Here is a 20581-nt window from a genome sequence, read left to right as displayed (position 1 = left end):
TGAGGTGAATTCAGTTGAATTCTTGTACACCCTGCTGGTGTCTACGAATTCCTTGGTATTGTGTGGGAAGTCACTGCACTATGTTGCAACTGGGTCCAGTAACCTAGTTTAGTGGTTAGGCTAGCAATACTTTGGACCCCTCTCACTACTTTTTTGTTTTTTTAAGACTTTATTTATTATTTATTTGACAGAGATCACAAGTAGGCAGAGAGGCAAGCAGAGAGAGAGGAAGGGAAGCAGGCTCCCTGCTGAGCAGCGAGCCCGACTCGGGGCTGGATCCCAGGACCCTGGGATCATGACCAGAGCCGAAGGCAGAGGCTTTAAACCACTGAGCCACCCAGGCGCCCCCTCACTACTTTTTTTAAATCTGCAGTTGATGACCTGATCAGTATTTGAAGATTATGCATTTACAAGACGCTCCCTGTGAAACTCTTAGGAGACTTCCTGACTCGTCTAGGAAGACACATATAAACTCTGTAAACACTGGCTCTTCAGGGACCATTTTTACGCACTTTTAAATTAGTGACTATGTTTTGAACACCCTAGAAGTTAGACTGCTATGTTGGTAAGATATTAAAGAGAGTTCAACCATGTCAGACATTAGCCTGAGGATCTAATGTTTAATGCAAATCAAAACACTAGAAAAAAAAAAAACCTCTAGAAAATTAATCAGTTTAAGATGTGATGATATCTTCTATTTAATGATCTTATCTTCTCAAAGTGACATTAAATTACTCTGTCCACCTGGAGTGGAAGAGTTCTTATGTTTTTGTTTACGATGAACATCAGACAACCCTTGAGGCTAATGATGGCTATTCTATACCCATATGTATACAAATGTATACATAAACAGAGGAAATCTAGATTACCCAGTGATTTAGCCATATTAATTCTTGCTTTAACATTTTTACTCTCAACATTAATTCTCCTGCTTAATTGAGCCCTTTGTTGATAAAATACTTTTTTGTTTGTTGGTTTATTCTTCTCCCAAATCATTCCTTGCCCTCAGGGAAGGCATGTGAACAGCAAGTCTTATCTTGCTGTAGACTGGGCCCTCTCTGTCAGTTTTAGCTGTTGCCCATTCTTAAATGGAAAGGAGAGCAGGACACGCAAAAAGACAAGCTGGTACATGGCACAATTAAAATTCGATGAATACTCAGATGAGCCATACCTACATTTAAGTATAAAACCAAACAAAATCAATTTTTGGATTAACTGTCATTCAGATTATCCATGTCACTGGTACTATGCGTTTTAGGTACACCCATTAAGTATCACTAAACTGTATTTTTATTAGTACTTTTCTTTTTTTTAAAAGATTTTATTTATTTATTTATTCAACACAGAGAGAGATCACGCGTAGGCAGAGAGGCAGGCAGAGAGAGGGGTAAGAAGTCTCCCCGCTGAGCAGAGAGCCCAATGTGGTGCTCGATCCCTGGACCCTGAGATCATGACCTGAGCCGAAGGCAGAGGCTTAACCCACTGAGCCACCCAGGTGCCCCTATTAGTACTATTCTTAATGCAATATAGCCCATTCATTTTAATTTACAAAACAGATGTAATGAATTATAGTGATATATGATGCTTCTTTCTCTATATTTTCCAGGAATCTGAAGAATCATGAGATTTTTTTTTTGTCCTGCCCACAATGGCTTTATAGTAAAGAGCACAGGTATTAGGTATATATTAATTACAGTATAATAATAAGTGCCATTTACAGGGTATCTACTAAGTATTAAACACTGTATGGATACTTTTTATATTGTGGTGGTTTTAAGATATGTCCACAAAATCTCCTGATTCTCTTCAAAAGGCAGTTCCTAATTCTCTTCCCTTCGGTATGGGCTAAACCTAGGGACTCACTTCTAAGGAACAGAATGAAAGAAAAGTGACAGTATGTGACTTCATAGACTAGGTCATAAAAGGCACTGTGGCTTCCGGCTTGCTCTCTCTTCCTCTGAGATCACTTTTTTGGGGGAAAGCCACTGCCATAATCATGAGGAACGTGTGAAGTACCAAGGCCTCCTGCTGACAGCGATACAAGTGAGTTTAGAAACCCTATTCAAGCAAGCCTTCAGATGACTGCAGCCCCAACCTAAGCCTTGACTTCAAGCTTTTGAGGGACGTTGAGCCAGGACCATCCAAGCAAATTGCTCCCGCATTCCTGATGCTTAGAAATTGTGTGAAATAATGTTTACTGTGTTAAGTCTCTAAGGTTTACGGTAATTTATTGCAAAGCAATAGATAACTAGGACACACACACACGCACACACGCATACATTTTTGTTCTCACAACCATCATGGGATAAGTGGTATTCTGAGGAAACAAAGGCTTAGGTGGTTACTTAACTTACTCAAGGCCACACAGCTATTGGTTGCAGATGCATGATACCACGCCCATTTACTCCACTATATTATACTATCTCTTTTCAAATCTTGTTTCTTTCAGGCATCTTTTTAGCTATCTCTCCCAACTTGATTAGCTTGCCATCAATGCCCTCATTCAAACAATGGATTGGGGGTAAAAAAAAAGAATGGCTAAGGACGTAATCCAGAATTACACTTCTGGAGATGTCCCTTTAGGATCATATGAACCTATCTGGTATGATCGTTCAACCAATTATTTATCATCCATGCTATATTCCTTCTGCTTATTCACAAGGATATTGTGGAGATGTTGTCAATGTCCTGCTGAAATTCAAATAAACTAAACAAATATAATGAATATAGCCATCCTAAGTACAGCTTTCTCCTAATTTACCAATCTAGTTATCCTTTCAAAAAGGGAATATATTTTCATTGACTGTTTCATTTCTTCCTCCTTCAGTATTACGGCCATTACCATCATGCATTACCAATCCCATCACTGCACAGTTATCGCTGGTTTGATAAATAAATAAGTAACCATTTTTAAAAATTTTTAATTTTTTAAAAGATTTTATTTATTTACTTGACAGAGAGACAGATCACAAGTAGGTAGAGAGGCAGGCAGAGAGAGAAGGGGAAGTAGGTTCCTCGCTATGCAGAGAGCCCAAGGCAGGGCCCGATCCCAGGACCCTGAGATCATGACCTGGGCCGAAGGCAGAGGCTTAACCCACTGAGCCACCCAGGCACCCCAATAAATAACCATTTAGACACATTATTTGTTTTAAAACCTCAGGACTACCCTAGGAAGTAGGTTGTTCTCTTAGTATTTCTACTTTACCAATAGGAGAATTTGGATTATAGAAGTTAAATAATTTGCCTAATGTCATTTTATTAAGAGGTGAAAGAGCTGGGATTGAAAGCAAGCCTTCCTTACTCTACAAGTGTGGGATCCTTTCTTTCTCTTTCCCCTTTTCTTCCATCTCCTCCCCTAGTCCTCCCCTTCCCCTCTTCTTCAATAAACTCTGATAGGTTTACCATTACCACAGGTTCCTTTCCTGAATATCTACAGGTATTTATTCATTTTAATAGTTGAAGAATATCACCCAAGATATATACCAAGGTCACCAACCTTAGGTCTGCTGAAATGACCTTCTGAATATGGGTTCCCTGACTTCAATCTTTGGAGCTTCTCTCCCCCCTGCCAACCCCTCCCCATAATGGGCACAACTTCCATTTTCTAAAGATTGCCAGCAGTGGTTCAGCCAGCTTATCTACTAGGTCTTTGTACCCTGGAATGTACATTAGATCCAGGAACTTGAATTCGTTTAAAGCAGTTAGGTGATCTCTTACAATACCAGTCATGTTTGATTTCATTCCCTGGAACTACCATTCATTTTATCTCTTCCAGTCCAAACAGCATCCTCTTTAACTGAGAAGACTAAATCAAAATAGGAGGTGAATGCTGGTATTTTTTCTTTCATTCATTGATAGTATACCATCCACCTAAGCCTCATTGTTCTTTTTGCCACAATGTGGTTTTTTAAAGCTTTATTTATTTAAGTAATCTCTACATCCATTGTGGGGCTCAAGCTCAAGACCCCAAGATCAAAAGTCACATGCTCCTCCAACTAAGCCAGCCTAGCACCCTGCTGCAATGTAATTTTTTAATAAGGAAGACTTTTATATATGCATTCCTATGTTTATTGCAACATTATTTTTTATTTAAATTCAATTAATTAACATATAATGGATTATTGGTTTCAGAGGTAGAGGTCAGTGATTCATGTATAATCTTATATAATACCCAGGGCTCCTTACATCACATGCCTTCATTAATGTCCATTACCCAGCTGCTCCATCCCCCCCAGCCACCCTCCCCTATTGCAACATTATTTACAATAGCCAAGATGTAGAAGCAACTTAAGTGTCTATTGATAAATGTATGGATAAAGAAGATGTGGTATATGTGTGTATGTATATATGTATCTTCTATGTACATAATGGAATATTACACAGCCATAAAAAGGATGGCCGCTTGCCATTTGCAACAAGATGGAAGGACCTGGATAGTATTATGTTAAGTAAAATAAGTCAGACTGAGAAAGACAAAAGTCATATAATTTTGCTTATATGTGGAATTTAAAAAACAAAACAAATTAATAAACACACAAAAGACAGAATCAGATTTATAAATACAGAGAACAACTGATGGCTGCCAGAGGAGAGGGAGGTAGGGAGATGGGAAAAATGGGTGAAGGGAAGTGGGAGATAAAGGCCTCCAGCTGAGGAATGAATAAGTCATGGGGATAAAAGGTATATCCTAGAATATAGTCAATTATATTATAATAGTTGTATGGTGACTACACTTGTGGTGAGCCTAGCAAAATATACAGAGATACTGAATCACTCTGTACCTGAAACTAATGTAACATGTAGGTCTACTATACTCAAATAAAAAGCAAACTAAAAAAAATTAAAAGGGTATTTTAAATTTTTATTTCTTTTTAAAAAGGATTTTATTTATTTATTTATATGAGAGAGAACACAAGTACTCAGGGCTTGATCCCAGGACCCTGAGATCATGACCTGAGCCAAAGTCAGATGTTTAACTCACTGAATCACCCAGGCGCCCCAAAGGAAGACTTCTTACATTGTCTTCAGTATTTTGCCACAAGTCTCAGTTTTCCTTGTCTCTTATTTTCCCTTTAATTTAATACAATTCAGTAAATATTCATTTATATGTGCCTTGATTCAGGCACTTGGCCAAATGTTAGGAACATGGGAACAGGTATATGCTGTCATGGAGATTATAGCCCAATAAGAAAGGCACAATTTAAGCTAACAATTGTATGTATGAGAAGTGTTAGGAAAAGAGTATATAAGCATATTAAACCTAATTTAAAGGTTCAAGTCTTCTTAGAAAAAGAGGCACTTAAAAAAAATATTGCCAATCATATATAAACTCTTTCAGAAAAGACAAGAAAAAGTACTTCCAAACTCATCTTATGAGGTCAGAATAATCCTGACTCCTAATACCCTAAAATACCTCATGCAGATAGACACAAAAATCACTAACAAAATGTTAGTTAAAGGAATCCAATGACATATGAAATGGTAATAAATCATGACTAAGGTGGATTTATCCACGTGAACAGCACAAAAGAGAAAAATCATATGTCACTCAATAGACTCAGAAAAATAATATAAAAATGAATATTAATTCATAATAAAAATTCTCACCAACTAAGAATAAAAGTAAACTTCCTCAACCTAATAAAGTGCATCCATGAAAAACCTCCTATTTAATTCTAAAGACTAAAAATTTTCCAGCCAAAGCAAGATAATCTGCTCTTACCAAATTTATTTAATATTGTAATGAGGTCTTACTCTGTGCAATAAATAAAGAAAAAAGACCCCACAGAGATTGGAAAGGAAGAAGTAAAACTGCCTCTATTTGCGTATGACACGATTTTGCATGTAGAAAATTCAAAGGTATCTACAGTGAAACTATGTGAACTAATAAGTGAATTTAACAAAGTCACACGATACAAGAGGAATATACAAAAGGCAATTATATTTCTATAATCTTGCAATGAAAAATTGGTAAAGAAAATAGTTTTAACAATAATACTGTTTATAATATTAGCATAAAACATGAAATATTTAGGGATAACTTCAATAAAATGTGTAAGATCTACATATTAAATACTATAATACATTGCTGAGAGAAATATCAGATGACCCAAGGAAAAATGTACTATGTCCATGGGTTAGGAGTTTCAATATTATGAAGTTAACAATTCTCCCCAGATTGGTCTACAGAGTCTTAAAATCTCAATCAAATTATTCTCAGGATTGCTTTGCTTTGCTTTCTTTTCTTTCTTTCTTTTTTTCTTTCTGTCTGTCTGTCTTTCTTGTTGTAGAAATTGACAAGTTTATTCTCAAAGTTATATGGAAATGCAAGAGACCTCTAATGACCTAAACAACTGGAAAAGTAAAAGCTGAAGTGCATAGACTACCTTACTATAAAGTTAAAGTAATCAAGACTAAAGTTTTACAAATAGATCAGTAGAACAGAACAGAAAATCCAGAAATGCACCCACACATATAAAGTCAATTGACTTTTTTTTTTTTAAACAAAGGAACAAAAACAAGTAAGTGGGAAAAGTAAAGCCTTTTCAACAAATAGTGCTGGAACAAACAACTGGCTATCCAGATGGTACAAAAAGAACCTTGACCTCAACTTCAAGCCACCCACAAAAATTGATTCAAGATGGATTATAGACCTAAACATAAAAGCTAGATTTCTAATCCTTTCAGAAGAAAATGTAGGGTAATACTGTCACAAACTCAGGGTAGGCAAATATTTTTAAAAACTGGACCCAGAAGGCATTAACCATAAAAGAAAAAATTGATCAAATGGACTTCAAAAACTTCTGCTCAGTGAAAGACACCATTAAGGGGAAAAAAAAATAACCCAAAGAATGGTAGAAATATTTGCAATATGCATATCTGACTTGCAACCAGAATACATAAAGAACTCCTACCGCTCAATAATTAAAACAACCCACCCAAAACTGAGCAGAAGATTTCAAAAGGAACTTCACAAAGAAAATGGCCAGTAAACAATTAAAAACTGTTCAGCATCATTAATCATCAGGGAAATGCAAATTAAAACCATAACGAGATAGCACTCAATACTCACAAGAAAAGCTAAAATTAAAAAGTCTGGGCTCACTTCAGCAACACATATATTAAAATTGTTACGATAGAGATTAGCATGGCCCCTGTGCAAGGATGATAGGCAAGTTTGTGAAGTGCTCCATATTTTCTAAAATAACCTTATAGTGATAATCACTTCACAATACATACATATATCAAATCATCACATTGTATATCTTAAATTTAAACAATGTTATTTGTCAATTATATCTCAATAAAGCTAAGGGGGAAAAGAAGACTGAAAACACCAAATGTTACCAAGGATGTGTTAACAATAGGGATTTTTCAGACATTGTTGGTGGGCATGTAAAACAGTACAACCACTCCGGAAAAAGTCTGCCAGCAATTCCACCCTTAGATATTTACCCAAGAGAAATAAAAAACATATGTCCATGAAGTTCAGCATCCTTTCATGAAAAAACTCAGAACAAATTGGGTATAGAAGGGAATGTACTTCAACAAAATAAAGGCCATTTATGGCCCACAACTAACATACTCAATGGTGAAAGACTGAAGCCTCTCCCTCTAAGATCAGGAACGAGACCATGCCTTTTCGACATAGTACTGGAAGTCCTTGCCAGAGAAATTAGGCAAGAAAAAGAAATGGAAGCCATCCAAATTGGAAAGGAAGAAATAAAACTCTTTAGAGAATATCACCATATATAGAAGGAATTTTTTTTTAAATCCATCAAGGGGCACTGGATGGCTCAGTCGGTTAAGTGTCTCTGCTTTTGGCTCAGCTCATGATCTCAGGGTCCTGGGATCAAGCCCATGTCAGGCTCCCTGCTCAGCAGGGAGTCTGCTTCTCCTTCTCCCTTGCCCCTGCTCATGTGCTCTCTCTCTCTCTTGCTCACTCTTCCTCTCAAATAAATAAAATCTTAAAAAATTAAAAATTAAAACAAAACTCCAGCAAAAACCTCTTAGAACTAATAAATGAATTCAGTTAAGTTACAGGACACAAAATCAATGTACAAAAACCAGTTGCATTTTTATAAACTAACAGCAAACTAAATGAAAAGGAAATAAATCAATGTCATTTACAATAGTATCAAACACTACAAAATACTTAGGAATAATTTTATTGAAAGAGGTGAAAAATCTGTACACTGAAAATTGTGAGACAGAAGACCGAAACAAATAGAAAGATATCTGTGTTCATGAATTGGGGGAATTAATATTGTTAAAATGTTCCTATTCCTCAAAGCTATCTACAGATTCAATGTAATCCCTAGCAACACTCCAATGGAATTTTTCACAGCAGTTAAAAAAAAATCCTAAAATTCATATGAAACCACAAAAGACCCTGAATGGTTAAATCAATCCTAAGAAAGAACAGAGCAGGAGATACCACACTTCCTGATTTCAAACTATATTACAAAGCTATAACATAATCAAAACAGTATGGTACTGGCATAAAAACATTTGCACAGACCAATGCAACAGAATCAAGAGCCTAGAAATAAACCTATGCATATACAGTGAACGAATATTTGGCAAGAGAGCCAAAAATACTCAATGGAGAAAGGTTAGTCTCTCCAACAAATGGTGCTGCGAAAACAGATATTCAGGCAAAATAATGAAATTGGATCCCTATCTTACACCACTTACAAAAGTTAACTTGAAAAGGATTAAGGACTTAAATGTAAGATCTAAAACTGTTAAACTCCTACAAGAAAACAGGGGAAAATCTTCTTGACTTTGGTCTTTGCAATGATTTTTTTGTATGTGATACCAAAAACACAAACAACAAAAGCAAAAATAAATAAGTGAGACTACATCAAACTCAAAAGCTTCTGCACAGCAAAAGAAACAGTCAACAAAATGAAAAGGTTACCTACAGAATGAGAGAAAATATTTGCAAACCATATATCTGATAAGTCATCAATATCCAAAATATATAAGGAACTCACACAACTCAATAGCAAAAAACCCCAAATAATCCAATTTAAAAATGGGCAGAGGACCTGAATAGATACTTTCCAAAGAAGAGAAATTATTGGCCAACAGATACATGAAAAGATAGTCAACATCACTAATTATCAGGGAAATGCAAATCAAAACCACAATGAGATATCACCTCACATCTATAAAAATTATTATTAAAAAAGAGGTAACACGTGTCAGCAGAATGTAGAGCAAAGGAAACCCTTGTGTTGGGGAGAATGTAAATTGGTACAGTCATTCTGGAAAATAGTACGAAGTTCTTCAAAAGATAAAAATAGAACTACCATACAATCCAGCAATCCCATATTTGGGCTTATATCCATAGGAAGTGAAATTCCTATTTCAAAGACGTATCTCCGGGACGCCTGGGTGGCTCAGTTGGTTAAGCAGCTGCCTTCAGCTCAGGTCATGATCCCAGCATCCTGGGATCGAGTCCCACATCGGGCTCCTTGCTCTGCAGGGAGCCTGCTTCTCCCTCTGACTCTGCGTGCCTCTCTGTCTGCCTGTGCTCGCTCTCTCTCCCTCTCTCTCTGACAAATAAATAAATAAAATCTTAAAAAAAAAAAAAAAAGACGTATCTCCACTCCCATGTTCATTACAGCATTATTCACAATAGTCAAGCCAGGAACAATATAAATGCTGGTGTATGAATGGATAAAGAAAATACAGTATATGTGTACAGTGGAATATAATTCAGCTATAAAAGAGAAGGACATCTTGCCTTCTACAACAATATAGATGGAACTTGAAGGCATTACACTAAGTGAAAGAAGTCCGACAGAGAAAGACAAATGCTATATGGAAAGACAAATATATATGGAATCTAAAAAAGCCAAACTCATTGAAATTGAGAGTAGAATGGTAGTTACCAAGAACGGGGGTGGTAGAAATGGGAAGACGTTGGTCAGAGGGTATAAACTTCTAGTTATTAAGATGAATAATTTCTGAGGATATAATGTACAGCATGGTGACTATACTTAGCAATGTTGTATTATATACTTGAGAGTTGCTAAGGGGGTAAATCTTAAGTGTTTTCACCACCACCACCATCACCATCACCAACAACAAATCCCCCCCCCAAAAAAACAGGTAATTATGTGAGGTAATAGAGGTGTTAACCTTATTGCGGTAATCATTTTACAATATACATATATATCAGATCATCACATTATACACCATAAATTTATATAATGTTACATGTCAATTACATCACAATAAAGCTGGGAAAAAATGTGTGCACAAAAAGACTTATAGACAAATGTTCTCAGAAACTTTTTTCATAGTAGCCAAACCCCACATAATTCACATGGTGGTTAACAGGTGAACAAAAAACAAATTGTGTTATACTCATATAGTGGAATACTACTCAGCAATTAAAAGGAACAAGCGGGCTGGTACATACCACGATGCAGATGAACATTTCTCCAAAGGAGATAAACAAATGACCAATATGCAAATGAAAAGATACCTGACATCATTAGTCTTCAGATAAATATAAATCAAAAACATGAGATACTACTTCATACTCACTAGGATGCCTCTAATAAAAAGGACAGATGATATCAAGTGTTGGTAAGAATGTGGAGAAGCCATAACCCATGCATTGCTGGTGGGAATGTAAAATGATGCAGCTACTTTGGAAAACAGGCAGTTCCTCACAAAGTCACACACAGAATTACCATATGACCCAGCATCCATTCCTAAGTATACGCCGAAGAGAAATGAAAACTATGATCACACAAACACTTGAATGCAGATGTTCATTGTAGCACTATTCATAATAGCCAAAACGAAGAAACGACCCAGATGTCTGTCTACAGCAGAGTGGATAAACAGACGTGGTATGCCTGCATGATGGAATATTACTTGGCCATAGAAAAGGAAAGAGATATGCATCTGAAACACACTATGCATGGATGAACCTTGAAATTATTATTTAAAGTGGAGGAAACCAGACACAGAAGCCCACATATTGTAGGATTCATCTATATGAAATGTCCAGAATAGGCAAATCCAAAGAGACAGAAAGTAAATTAGGGGCTACGAGTGGGTGGGTGGGGAAAAAGTAGTAGGTAATTAGTAATTAGAGTTACTGCTAATAAGTATGGGGTATTTTGGAGGGCAGGGGGAGCTGGTGATGAAAATGTTCTAAAATTGATTGTGGTGATGGTTGCACAACTGTGTATGAATACACTAAAAACCACCGAATTGTACATTTCAAATAGGTGAATTTTGGGGCATCTGGCTGGCTCAGTCCATAGAGCATGCAACTCTCAGTCACAAGGTTGTGAGTTCAAACCCATGTTGGGTATGGAGCCTACTTTAAAATAATTTAAAGGTAGGGGTGCCTGGGTTGCTTAAGTTGGTTAAGTGTCTGACTCTTGGTTTTGGCTCATGTTGTAATCTCAGGGTAATGAGCCCGGCATTAGGCTCCGCACTCAGCATGAAGTTTGCTTCAGATTCTCTCCCCCTCTGCCCCTCCCACTTGTGCTCTCTTGCCCTCTCAAAAATAAAGTTTTAAAAAACAGGTGAATTTTATGGGATTCAATTTTATCTCAAGCTGTTATTTAAAAATTTTTTTTAAAGATTTTATTCTTATTTATTTGACACAGAGAGGGAGAGAGAGAGAGAGAGAGAGCACACATGGGCAATTACAAGGAGGAGGAGAAAACAGAGGGAAAGGGAGAGGCAGGCTCCCTGTTAAGCAGGGAGCCCAAAGTGGGACTGGATCCCAGGATCCTGGGATCATGACCTGAGCCAAAGGCAGACGCTTAACTGACTGAGCCACCCAGGTGCTCCTAAAAATTTTTTTTTTAAAGAACCATGTATACAATCCTTTTCTGTGAGTTTTCTGTTCATTTCCTTCATTAAATTTTCTAAAGAATTTTTAGTATTTTTCTTTCATTCATTTATTTGAAAGAGAAAGCAAGAGAAAGAGAAAGAGAGAGAGAAAGCATGAGCATGGAAGAGGGGCAGAGGAAGAGGGAGAAGCAGACTCCAAACTGAGCAGGGAGCCAGACTCAGGACTCAATCCCACATGTCCTGAGTGGAAAGCATTTGCTTAACCAACTGAGCCAAATGGGCACCTGAAGTTTTAGTATTTCTATAACTGATTTTTAGGAACTCTGTATGTAAGGAAATTAGTCTTTCATCTGTAATATAAGCTGCAAATACCTCTCCCTGTTTGTTGTTAACCTTTGGTTCTTACATAGAGGGTTTGTTGTTGTTGTTGTTTTTTGTCATACAGATTTTTCATCCTTTTTTATCTAATGAAATACATCAATAGTTTCTTTTATGACTTCCAGGTTTTTTGTCATTCATATTTAGAAAGGCTTTTCTCTCTGTGAGATTATAAAAACATTTTCCTGTGGTTTCTTTGAGTGTATTTATGGTTTCAATTTTTACATTGAATTTTTTGATCCATCTGGAATTTATTTTCATATAAGGTGTGAGGAAGGAATCCAACTTTTCAAAAGATGGCTACTACTTGTGCTCATTGATTTAAAACACCCTCCCTTCTCCAACATAAGTTAGTACCATTTCACATTTGGGTCAATTTGGGGGCTTCTCCATTCTGGTCCATTGATCTTTACTTAGCTCTTCATGTGCCAGTAATGAATGTTTGTACAGAAGAGTGATGAAGAACATGTATATTGGAGCCAGCTTTCTGAGTTTAAATTCAACCTCTGAGACTTGCTGGCTCTGTGAGTTTGAGCAAGGTCATCCTAATGGGCTGTTGTGAGGATTAAATGAATTATTTTATCTAAAGAGCTTAGAACAGTACTTGGGACACAGTGTTTTGTGTTAGCTATTTTATTAATAAAATTTTATGGCCTTATAATAGATTCTAAATCTGGCATAGCTAGTGCTCCATTATTTCTTTTTTTTCTCAGGATATTCCTGGTTATTCTAGTCTACTTGGTTTTTCTGTATAATCTTTACAATCAGCTTGTCTTAACAAAATAAGCAAACAAGCAAAATAAAATCCTGTTTTTACTGAGATCATGCTAATTATAGATTAAATTAGGAGCACTGACAGCTTTATGATTTTCAAGTCTTCCTTTCCAAGAACACAGTATGCCTTTCCATATGCCCAAGTCTTCTTTCAGGTTTTACGGTACTGTTTTAAAGCCTTCATATAGTTCTGGATATTCTTGTTGGGTTTATTGCTAGGTATTTTATCTTCTCTTGCTATTATAAAAAGGGAATTTTCTTCTTATCTGAATATATACAGACTATTTTTATTTTTTATAAGGATTTTCATTTATTTATTTGTCAGAGAGAGAGAGAAAATGAGCATACAAGCAGGGGGAGAGGCAGGCAGATGGAGAAGCAGGCTCCCTGCTGAGCAAGGAGTCCATCTTGGGACTCAATCCCAAGGCCCTGGGATCATGACCCAAGTGGAAGGCAGATGCTTAGCCAATTGAGCCTCCCAGGGGCGGTCCCAAGGCTATTATTTATTTTTTTAAAAGATTTTATTTGTTTATTTGTTAGAGAGAGAGAGAGCTCGAGCACAGGCAGACAGAGTGGCAGGCAGAGACAGAGGGAGAAGCAGGCTCCTTGCTCGGCAAGGACATCCCAGGACATTGGGATCATGACCTGAGCCAAAGGCAGCTGCTTAACCCACTGAGCCACCCAGGCGTCCTGTAAGGCTATTATTTTTAAATAAATCACTGGGGGCACCTGGGTGGCTCAGATGGTTGTCTGCCCTCGGCTCAGGTCTTGATCTCAGGGTCCTGGGATAGAGTCCCCATCGGTTCCCCTGCTCAGTGGGGAGCCTGCTTCTCCCTCTCCCTCTGCTGCTCCCCCTGCTTATACTCTCTCACTCTGTCAAATAAATAAATAAAATCTTTAAAAATACATACATACATAAATAAATAAATGGTGTTAGTATATTCTGTCTAATTGCCTTGCTGAAGTTTCATACTCTTTATAATAGATTCAACTTACCTGGGGCTTTTCAGGTTAAGTACTCATGTCACCTGCAAATGATGTAATTTTCCTTTTCCTTTTAAATTTTTATTTCTCTTATGTCTTTTTCCTGCCTAATAGTATTGACTGAAATCTACAGAAAAATGTAAATAACAGTAGGAAACAGTAAAGAGTAAAACTATTTTTATAATTATATCTAGAACTCATAGCTCATATTTCCTCCTTCTGAAATGAAGATAACATGAAGGTAAATAAAAGATTTAAAATTTTAAGGAAGAAAAAAAGAAAATGAGATTTAAAATGAATTTTAAGTGTAAGAATTTTAGAAAAAGCTCCTTTTTAAAAAAAAAGAGTTATACAAATATAATTCAGCATAATCTATATTGTGTAAAAACACCTATGAATTAAAAAAAAAATTAGACCAAGGAGAGAGAGGCCCCAGGAGAAACCAAACTTGCTGACACCTTGAGTTAGACTGCTAGCCTGGAGACTGTGAGAAAATAAATTTCTGTTGTTTAAGCTAAAAAACCCCACCAAAAACAAAAACCAAAACCCCAAAACAAACAAACAAAAAACCCACTAGGAATAACAGCAAGTATATAAATGGTGAGTGTTGTCGGTAGTGGGTTTGGAGGTGATTATTTTTCTGCTTCATTACACCTTTCCATACTACTAAATTTCTACAATAAGCAAATATTTCTTTAATGATCAGAAAAACATAAACAGGGGGCGCCTGGGTGGCTCAGTGGGTTGGGCCGCTGCCTTCGGCTCAGGTCATGATCTCAGGGTCCAGGGATCGAGTCCCGCATCGGGCTCTCTGCTCAGCAGGGAGCCTGCTTCCCTCTCTCTCTCTCTGCCTGCCTCTCAGTCTACTTGTGATTTCTCTCTGTCAAATAAATAAATAAATAATCTTTAAAAAAAAAAAAAGAAAGAAAAACATAAACAGAAAAAAAAGAATTAATCATGTGTGCTGCTTTTTGGCTGAATGTGACTTTGAGCTTACATCTTGACATTTGAAATCCCTATCACCATGTTCTCCTAACTCAGTTCAGTTTTGTGATCTACATCAAAAATACTTTATCTGTATCTTCCATCTGGCTAAGGTAGTCTGTGGTCTAATCCTATGATGATGTCACTTCTCTTCTCCTCTTCTTTTATCTGAATCCAGATGTCCTCCAACATGCTCCCACCCTCAGATTTGTGACTAGATATACATGCAGCTATAGATCTTTTTGATACCAAACTGCTTTGCTTCTCAAGCCTCTTAAATATATTTCTTTTTCTTTGCCCATGATTCTTCCCTCAAGACCTCTGAATGACCCACAGTTGGAAGTATCCCACAGGCAAATCTGCTCTTTGGTACTCCTGAGCATTAACTCTCCTTGAGCAAGCCTTGTTCTCAAGTTTTTGAACCCTGGGATGTCTCCTAAGACACTCCAAGGAACCCTTCTCCAGCCAAGATGATGACTAACACAACTTTTGGAGATACAGAATTCTTGGAGGATGTCCAGGGACCATCTTGATTGGCTTTATTACAAATCCATACTATCTAACCTCAACTGGACGCTCATGGCTACTGGGTAATCCTTTTAGTCATCTCCTTCTGACTTTGTATTGCATTCCTTACAACAGCTGCCCCAGACATTTTCCATTCTCACATTTCCAAACTAACCCTTAGCCCCAACTCCCAACTCTAAGTTGATAAATGATTTTACTGAGAAGATCAGAGTCATCTGGTTTTTTTAGTGCTTCAATTTCCTTCCCCTATGCCTTAATATTTCTTTTTGTCTTCAGTTAATCCTCACCTCCTTCTTTCCTCTCTGAGAGAAAGAATCTTTCCTATTTCTTACTAAGATTAATCTCTCCACCTGCGCTCCTGAATCCTTGTTCTTTCAATTTCTCTGCGACCTTGCTCTATCAATTATCCCCTTACATTTGCATCTTTAATCTTGCCTTTTCCATTAACTCCTTGCTATCTACCTGCACATGTTTAAGTGATCCCTTAATCTAAAAAATCTTTCAGAGACTACTCACTACAGCTCTCTTCTCCTTCCATTTTTCAAAGCCACATTTCTCAGAAGGGTGTGCTATAGTCAGTATCCCCCTCTTTCTCATCACACCTATCCATTCACTCAATAATCCTTTCAGTGTCGCTTCCACCATTCAACTGAACTATTCTCTTGGAATTTAGAATGATCACTCAATAACCGTAGTAGATTCGAAGGATCTTTTCTTCGTTCTCCACCTGTGACAACTGATACTATTGCCCATCTTTTCCTCGGAACTCTCCTCCTTGGTTTCTGTAAGGTCATACTTTCCCATTTCTTTTCATACATTCTGATGTTTCTTCCCTGATTCTTCTTCCTTCACCTTTTTTTTTTTTTAAGATTTCATCTATTTATTTGACAGAGAGAGAGAGAGAACACAAACAGGGGGAGGAGCAGGCAGAGGGAGAGGGACAGAAGCAGGCTCTCCGCTGAGCAGACAGCCTGATGAGGGGATTGATCCCAGGACCTTGGGATCATGACCTGAGCCAAAGGCAGACACTTAGCCAACTGAACCACTCAGGCGCCCCAAAATAAATTCTGGAGGTCACTTTAGATAGCTTTTCAATTTATTGAGCAATGCCAATTTAGTTAGAAATTAATTCTCAGCATTTCATGTTGCTTCTTTTTTTTTTTAAGATTTTAAAAATTTCTTTATTTGAGAGAGAGAGAAAGCAAGCATATGAGTGGGGGGTGGAATGGGTGGTGGGGAATGGCAGAAGCAGGCTCCCCACTGAATAGGGAGCCTGATGCAGGGCTCAATCCAGGAACCCAGAGATCACGGCCTGAACCAAAGGCAGATGCTTAACTAACTAAGCCACCCACGTGCCCCTCTCAACCTTTAAATAAAAGGATCTCCCAAAGTTTTACCCTTATCCCCCTTTCTCACTACACATTCATTCCTCAGTGATCCCATACATTCACATGATTTAACTATGGACCATATTTCCTCTTCCAGTCTCTGTATCTTGAATCCCTGCTGACAAAATCATTTGAAAGGTGTGTTGTCTTTGCAAACTCCAAAGTTGACTCTAAATCAAACTACAGCAATAACACTTTTAACTAACTCCACTTAAAAAATTCAGCTAGTCTTCTGTTTCTCACTTTTCCTTTTTAAATAACATGTTTATACTGCTCATTTTTGATTTTTAAGTTTTAGACATTATTTTCGGATGCTTAATTGAAGATGACAAATTACCTTTTTTACCACCTACACATACTTCCCATCTTCCAATCTCTCTACTATATAGAACCAACTTTAGCTTAAAATATTCAGTACTTCTATTTTTATGCTCTATAAATATTATTCATAACCAAGCTGCAAGGTATATTATTAGTACAATTACCCCTTCTTAACTTTTCATTTTTCTTGGAATAATTGCCACTTTCTTGGCTTGGTTTGCTTAGAGTTTCTAAGTATTAAACATGATTTCTTTTTTTAATTAAAGATTTTATTTTTCAAGTAATCTCTACACCCAACGCAGAACTCACATTCATAACCTTGAGATCAAGAGTTGCACGCTCCACTGACTGAGCCAGCAGGCACCCCTAATCATTATTTCTTTAACTGAAGCATTCACATCTAACTCTCCAACTGAATGTAATCTAACACAACTGGTTTTTTTTTAATTATTTTTAAAAATTTTCATAAACATATAATAAATTTTTATCCCCAGGGGTACAGGTCTGTGAATCGCCAGGTTTACACACTTCATAGCACTCACCATAGCACATACCCTCCCCAGTGTCCATAAACCAACCCCCCCTCCCCCATCAACCCTCATAAGAGTCACTTGTGGTTTGTCTCCCTGCCAATCCCATCTTGTTTCATTGATTCTTCTCCTACCCACTTAAGCCCCCATGTTGCATCACCTCTTCCTCATATCAGGGAGATCATATGATAGTTGTCTTTCTCCACTTGACTTATTTCGCTAAGCATGATACGCTCTAGTTCCATCCATGTTGTCGCAAATGGCAAGATTTCATTTCTTTTGATGGCTGCATAGTATTCCATTGTGTATATATACCACATCTTCTTGATCCATTCATCTGTTGATGGACATCTAGGTTCTTTCCATAGTTTGGCTATTGTGGACATTGCTGCTATAAACATTCGGGTGCACGGGTGCTCTTAGACTATCTCCTGTGTTGTTGGATCCCTTGTTTCTAGATCCCATAATTTACCACCTTTTTAGGTTTATTCCCATTTTTTGAGAAAACACAACCTCTAGGAGTTTCATGAGAAAAGCTGTATGGGAGTTAATATTTATAAGCTCTTGCCTATCTAAAAATCTACATTCTGTCTTATAGTTGATTTATAATTTGGCTTGGCACAGAATTTGAGGTCAGAAATAATCTTCCCCTAGAATTCTGAAAGTGTTTTTCTATTGTTTTTTTAGCTTCCAGAATTGCTGTTGGGAAGCCTGATGGCATTTTAATTCTTCTGTTTTCTTTCTTCAATGTTATACTTCAGGACTGGGCCTCTACATTTTTTGCATGATTTCTCTGACTTTCCAGTTTTTGGCCTATTTGGGGCAATATCATCAACTTAACTTTTCAGCCCTTCTATTGGATTTTTTTCTTTTTCTTTTCTTTTTAGAGGTGGGGAGGGGCAGAATCCCAAGGGAGATTCTCCCAAGGGAGAGAGAGAATCCCAAGCAAGCTCCACACCCAGCACAGAACCCCACACGAGGCTCCATCTCACAACCCCCAGATCATGACCTGAGCCAAAGGCAAGAGTCAGACGTTTAACTGACTGAGCCACCCAGGTGCTCCTGAATTTTTATTTCTGGTATTATAATTTCTAAGAACCCTTTCTTGTTCTTTTTTTTTAATAGCAGGGTAATCTTTTTTTTTCTTTTTTAAAAAATTAACATATAATGTATTATTTGTTTCGGGGTACAGGTCTGTGATTCATCAGTCTTACACAATTCAAAGCACTCACCATAGCACATACCCTGCCCAGCGTCCATCATGAATCACCCCATCCTTCCCACCCACTTCCACTCCAGCAATCCTCAGTTTCTTTACTGAGTTTAAGAGTCTCTTATGGTTTGTCTCCCTCCCTGGTTTTGTACCATTTCACTTTTTCCTCTCTTTCACCATGAAACTCTGCCTTGTTTCTCAAATTCCACATATCAGTGAGATCATACGATAATTGTCTTTCTCGAATTGACTTATTTAACTTAGCATAATACCCTCTAGTTCCATCCACGTCATTGCAAGTAGCAAGATTTCATTTTTTGAAGGCTGCATAATATTCCTGTGTGTGTGTGTGTGTGTGTGTGTTCACACACCACATCTTCTTATCCATTCATCTGCCGATGGACATCTAGGCTCTTTCCCCAGTTTGGCTATTGCAGACATTGCTTACAGCAGGCTGGTCTATTTAACAGGTCCAGTATCTTCTCTTTTTAACTCCTGAGATTATTAATAACAGCTTTCTTGAAGTTTTCTTTTCCTTGTATTGTCACTACGTCTGAGTTTCCTCCTCCTCTGCCCTGTCAGTTTTGTTTTGGCTTCTATCATGTTTGAGACTTCCTCCACATGACTGGCGATCTTTGCGTATGTTCATCCATATTTAGAGTGAGATATTAAAAAGCTCATTAACTGAATGGATGGAGCTTATTAACATTGATCTTTGTACAGTGAATATGAGATCTGGTCATTTCACAGTGGAACTTCTAAACATCATATTCGTAGGGGTTACTTTAGTTTCTCCAGAAAATATTCCAGACTTATGTCTGGAGGGGATCCACTTGGCAGCCAGCATTCTGAGAGCTAAGCAAAGGAAGGGAACAGGATATCAATATTTGGCGTACAGACACTGTCTTAATCTTCTTGTTTTCATTAGACCTCCTCACCTCTGCTCTGAGTATCTCATTCCTGAGTTAAGAGTTCCTCCAGTTTAGTTTCTCCAAACTTCTACTGGATTCAGAAGGGCACTGACCCTGATGCTTGATGAAAGGGAGAGGATCTAGGGATCTAACTGCTTCTTATAAAGACTTTCAACAGATCTTCCTGTTTTCAGCTTTCCTCACACCCCTAATTTCAGAGTAACCGTCGTTTCCAGTTCCTGACCCCTGGACCTCTGTGACACAAACAGACATCTTTCCCATTGCTTCTTGGCCTTTTGGCTAAGATCAAGTGCAGACACCTTTCCTTTTTGTAGGTAGTCATCAGCTTTCTCTGCTAAATCTGTTCCTACTTAACCATCTGCTGTTCAGCTTCTAAAATTTAGTTGACACCTCTCTGTTAATGTAATCTCTTCTCTTGTTCTGTTTTTCCTTTTGGCTTTCTATCCTTTCCCCCCTATATTATAATTTTAGTGTGTTGTACAAAGAGAGCAAATAAACATGCGTACTTGCCCTGGCACTTTCTACTAGTGATCTGTAACTATTTCCTTACATGTCCGTTTTCTCTCCAATTAGACTATGAACTCCCTAATAAGAGAACTATATCCTCCTTATCCTTTTAGTTCCAGCACCTAGAGTAATAATCTAGCACAGAGAGCACATTCAACAAATACTGCTGAGTGAATGAAAAAATGAATGAATGAGTTCTCTGCATAC

General features: G+C 37.5%; 1 protein-coding gene and 1 non-coding gene across 2 annotated transcripts in view; one reads left to right on the top strand and one right to left on the bottom strand.

Moving 5' to 3' along the window:
• C7H11orf49 (chromosome 7 C11orf49 homolog) overlaps positions 1-20581 on the bottom strand; it is a 188494-nt gene that overhangs the window by 64569 nt on the left and 103344 nt on the right. The gene's annotated exons all lie outside the window — the stretch shown is intronic.
• On the top strand, positions 7098-7199 carry LOC122914813. Its single transcript, XR_006385886.1, has one exon. It is a non-coding gene; the product is annotated as a U6 spliceosomal RNA (small nuclear RNA).

Source organism: Neovison vison, chromosome 7 (assembly GCF_020171115.1).
Source record: "Neovison vison isolate M4711 chromosome 7, ASM_NN_V1, whole genome shotgun sequence".
Lineage (NCBI taxonomy): Eukaryota > Metazoa > Chordata > Mammalia > Carnivora > Mustelidae > Neogale > Neogale vison.
Note: the sequence above shows the minus strand (reverse complement) of the source record. Positions and strands in the feature narration are given on the sequence as shown.